Source organism: Equus caballus, chromosome 7, assembly GCF_041296265.1.
Source record: "Equus caballus isolate H_3958 breed thoroughbred chromosome 7, TB-T2T, whole genome shotgun sequence".
Taxonomy (NCBI): Eukaryota; Metazoa; Chordata; class Mammalia; order Perissodactyla; family Equidae; genus Equus; species Equus caballus.
In genome coordinates this window covers 89,127,932-89,133,319 of record NC_091690.1, presented here as the reverse complement: position 1 = coordinate 89,133,319, position 5,388 = coordinate 89,127,932, and the positions used below count along the sequence as shown (strand labels likewise).

The window sequence follows — 5,388 nt, the reverse complement described above, 5'->3', positions numbered from 1 at the left end:
GTGGTATTAGGATATTTTCTGTTAGAATATGGTTGCTCCTTTTGGTTGTATGTTGGAGGGGAGAGAGTTGCGGGCAAGCTCACTCGGCCACAACACTGATGTCACTCTAAACACTCTCCTTTACATGGTTTCTTTTTGAGAATGGAAAAGTTCATCTTGTCATTTGTCTTGTGTCCCACTTGGATATTTTTGTTTCTGTTCCTAACATAATATTAACCTACTTTGCAAACGCTCATTTCAGACTCTTTTTGGTAGAGGTGTTAACTGATGATGATAATGGTCAATAGACGCTTTGGCCATCATAGTATCAGTAGTCATGTTTGGTTTCTAGTCAGCCTGTCAGCTTCAGTGGCCGCTCCTCTATGATTTGAGCACATGTGTTGTATCTCATAATCACGTTTCAAATTCCCTAGTAAGCTAGCTCAGTTTTTCTTCTTTAAACATATCACATACTAGCATAAAGCCATTGGGTTTATCATAACTTACTGGTCTTGCTACAGAGCCTTTCCTTTACATGGTAGCCATAGGACTTTGATTTATATTTTACAGGGAGATACGTTAGAGCCCAAGTCAAATTTAACTTTTTGGCTATATTTTTAAAGTGGAACACAAAAACACTGTCATTTAGTTTTAGCCGTAGCCATTCAGTATATGCTAACGAAAACCATACTTTAAAATGGATTTCACGTTTACAAAAGAAAATAAAACTAAGTTCTACAAAACCATAGTTCTTGAGAACTCTTTATTGTCTAGACTCTGTTGAAAAGTTACTTAGTGTCTTATTGAATTTGTTGATTCATTGGTAGTTGGGTGGTCGATGAGTAATGAAGAAACAAACCTATTCACATAGCAAAAAAAATAAAATCTAATTGGTGTAATATATATTGAAACTTAACACAAAGATCGTTTTTCTTATTACTGGAGGAGCAAAAGAGAAACTACTTTGTCCATGACTGTATATATCTTATTTAACCAATTTCACATACAAGATCCCTACAAAATGATGACTTTGAGCACCAGGTGAGGCATTAGGTGATGTCTGCACCACCACACCACCTTGCCCCTGTCAAACAGCAGGAGGTTTAAAGGTTGAACAATCCCTTAACCCAGTCTCAGCACAGTGTGAAAGTTCTCCTTTGCAGGTTGATTTATTTCAGGAGGCCATGTAGATGATTATGGTTGATTTATAATTCTGAATCCTAGACTTTAGGCCCTTAATGTACATGCAGTATGATTTTTGGTTTATGGTTTAATAATAGTAGCATTGAAGAATGGGTGCTATCCTCACTTATTTTTTTATTGATTGATTTTTTTTTTCTTGTCATCTTTTGGGACAATCATGGGTTGGGAGCTATCAGGCAAGATGCTTAGGGAAATACATAAACATTCAGTTGCTAATGTCCCTCTTGTCACATTTAACCTGGCATCTTGGATGTATGAATACTCTTATATGTGTAATAATTTTGGACAAAGAATTGTATTCTAGCAAGGTCCAAAGTAGCACACCTGCACAGTCTTATGTGGAATGATGTTTGAGTTTAATGTAATTCGTGTAATTTTGTCTAAATAACTGAAAGATGCAGCCTTAATTATTGGGTTGTCATGTGGTATGACACACCCAACGGGAGACAGTCTGGACTCCATATTTTACTAGAAAGGTGTGAATGGTAACCTCTGAGTTAAAGCCAATGCCTGCTACAGAATTTCTCTTGGAAAATCTTCCCAAGTACTGTATATCTCATTCTCAGAGTTTAATAATGTCATTTTAAGATTTTGTTCCTAAACTCAATCATAAACAAAGATCAGAAACAGTAAGTTTGGAAGGGTATTATCAACAGACATTTGAGAAACCAGTTTTACCTTTGTTAAAGGCTTGTTTTAAAATTCCGGAGTGGAAAACCCTGTAAATGCTGCAACCAAATGATTTCATCTCCGTTTTTTTTCATTTGTTGGTTCATATTTAAAAATTAGATAAAATGAAAAACTGCAGAAAAAGAAGAAAACTTCTGATTGAGTAACATTCCTTTGAAGATAAGAAGCTAGTAAACATGACAAGATTTTCTTGACTGTCTTGTCCAACACTGCTCTTCCTTCTCTGGCCGGCCTGGATTAATGAGTTTAGCTTATGGAAACTCTCCTTCCAGGATATTGCACCCCAGGTCCCCGCTCATGGTGGGTGTACTAGTGCACACCTGCTTGTGTATGTAGGTTTGGGTCTAAGCAAGTAACATCCAGAAGTAAAAATGCTGGGCAGGTGATTCACTTTTTCTGGTTAGAGGTAAGGTCAGAAAAGTTAATGTTTACTTATTTGGTCTTTTACTTTGAGGTTACCATGTATTTTCTCTCTAATATAAATGAACTCCCTTTGGAGTTACAGGAAGTATGATCATCTACGTACTGTAGGGAGATAAATAAAACTAATTGTCTTAAGTGTTTAAAGATAGTTTTAAATCAAGTAGCGTGCACTAGCGCACTTGGAAGATAATGGCCTACATTATTCATTGAATTATCAGATCTAGTGGGTGGGGTATTGATTTCCCAATTGTAGAAAAATTATATCTTATTTCCTAAGGATTAAGTTTAGTGATCAGATTCTACTTGGCATTTAAATGAGGTTTTGCGTAGGATTTTTCTCGAAATCTATGTTACTTTTCAATTGCTACTAATCTGGAACTGTAGAAGGGCGCTTCTGAAATCTGAATCAGCATGGGTGAAGGTCACCATGTGGGGACTTGAGGTATGGCAGTTTGCCACAGCTGCTTCTTAGTCCAGGCTTGTTACAGCAGGTATAAGGATTATTAAAATTTCTCTTAAGATGTTTGAGGAAAAAATTTTTGTTTGAAAAATGATCAAGAAGATGAGAATCTTCCACCACATCTTTTTTATTTGTTTATATAAACAATCTCTTGAAGTCTCAAGGTTCATTGAATTTTGAACTCTAATCTGGGCTTTGCTTTTTTGGCATTCATATTTCAGATCTTAATTACAGTTCTTCTCTTCTTTTTAGAAAGTACAAGGTTTAAAATGTTCAGATATACTGTATAATAAAGTCTGCTTGTGATAGAGGAGAGGACTAGGTTTAATCTTGGCATTTCTAGCCTCCTCAGGTGAACTGTGACCTTTATAGAAAGCCAGGCGACTGCTGCCTCAGCTGGGTTCCCATTTTGAGTGTTAATGGCCTTAGCTGGAGGCTTATTTTGAAGATTTATTTGGTGCTGTATGGTAGCATTTGCCTTAACGTGTTTTATAAGAGATACAGAATATAAATCCAGGATTTAAATGTGTATTTTTTAAAATAGTGATTTGAAAATTTAGCATCAGTATAATATGACTCATTTTAATATAAAAATTTTAACAAAGTTTGTTGATATGTTTGTGTATGAAAAATCCAGCCTAGTTATAAAAACACCCTTAAGCCTTTAATAGTTCAGACAACTACACAGATAAATGGAACACTTTAATTGTTGTGTATGATTGACCACACATTTGAATGCCTAACCATATTCATACCATTCAGGTCCCCAGTCTCTGCGAGAAGTATTGTTCTGTCTCACAAGAAGCATAATAAAATCTCATATAGAATATAATAAGACAAATTCTTTTAGAAACAAGTTTTAAAATTCCTACTGCTGTGGCCAGCCCCGTGGCTGAGTGGTTAAGTTTGCACACTCTGCTTCGCTCCGGGGGCCCAGGGTTTTGCCAGTTCGGATTCTGGGCACAGACATGGCACTACTCATTAGGCCATGCTGAGGCGGCATCCCACATACCACAACTAGAAGGACCCATAACTAAAATATATACAACTATGTACTCGGGGGATTTGGGGAGAAAAAGCAGAAAAAAAAATTCCTACTGTTAATGCATCCTTATCATAAATTGGGGACTTATTGAGATACCATCTTTACTAGCTATTATTTTGTAAATCACTCTTTGGGCACAAAATTATAAACTCTTGTAGAAATTAGCGCTTTTTGCTCTCTTTTAAGGACTTAATCAATTAGTACAATATAAGAAACTAGAGATTTTGCTTCGGCCTAAATTCTGTCCAAATGAACAGCTAAGTCTTTAAGTCATATTGAGTCTGTGAAGGGTTCTCATGAAATAAGAGTTAACTCTCTGGCATGTTTTATTATGTGTATTTAGTAAGTGAGGAAAGATGTTACCTTTTCACACATCCTTATTTGAGGTAGACTGACTTATTCTACAAATTGCCAAGAATGGCAAAATTCTTGATTAAGTAAGAAAATGCTCTCAGTTAAGGACCTGTAAAGTTTGGGAAGTCCATAAGACCACCCTCACTTCTGACACCAGTTGCAAGTTCAGGGGTCCCCAAGACCACCCTCAGGTCTGATCATTCTTTGGGACTCACAGAACTCACTGAAAGCTGCTGTCCTTACAGCTAAAGGAAACAGATTAAAATCTGCTAAGGGAAGAGATGCATGGGGCAGTCCAGAAAGTTCCAGACATGAGGTTTCTAGTTGTCCTCTCCCAGTGGAGTCATTATGCGGAGTATTGCCAGCCAAAGAAGCTTTCCTGGGCCTCGATGTCCAGAAGTTTTATTGAGGCCTGGTCACATAGCCATGAGACTGCCTGTGTGACTGACCTTTAGTCTCCAGCCCCAGCAGAGGTTGAGCTGTTAAGAACTGGCCCAAGGCCCCAAGTAAACAAAAACACTCTTATCAGGTGGGACACTTCAGGGGCTCAGAGATCACCCATGGGAGCCAAGGGCAAAAGCCAGACCTCTCTTTGGGTAAGGTAAATTCTTTACTGCACAGGACCAAACAATGAAGTATTTTGTCTTAACTTTAAAAGAATACCCCAGAGTATAAAAAAGAAAAAGGTATATTTTTAAAAGATTAGGATCTGCCCAAAACTTCCTGCCTGATACTGTAATTTCAAGATGAGAGGGGCAGCCTGCAGCACTGGACAAGGAGAGACAAGCTTACCTAGACATGGGTTGGGTCACCACTCATGTTACAAACCAGGAATTGTGGGGGATTCCTATACCTTGAGATCTTTCGTTGTTTTTCAATAGAGAATAAGTTGGAAACTTAACTTTGGGTTGTATTTCAAAAGGGGTAGGTTGTTACAGAAATAATTTAATGTTTATTCCACCCTGTATTAAGTTGTTGCAATAAAATTTTCTCAGATTTAATTGCAGTTTGCATTTTTTCTAGTCTTTTAAATTTGTTCTGAGAAATCAAAATTATAAATCAGTTTTCACCTCCATGGCAAAAATGGCAAACCAAAGCAAGTCAAAGAGATTGAATTATGGTAATACTTCCTGGTAAAAATTTGGCTGTCCCTTTGGAGACAGGAATAATACCTCTGAGGAATTTGACTCTTGGGGGCTGGCCCCATGGCTGGGCGGTTAAGTTTGCACACTCT

General features: G+C 37.3%; 1 protein-coding gene across 1 annotated transcript in view; it reads left to right on the top strand.

Moving 5' to 3' along the window:
* Window positions 1–5,388, top strand: part of TSG101 (tumor susceptibility 101) — a 51,169-nt gene that overhangs the window by 38,387 nt on the left and 7,394 nt on the right. The window lies entirely within an intron of this gene.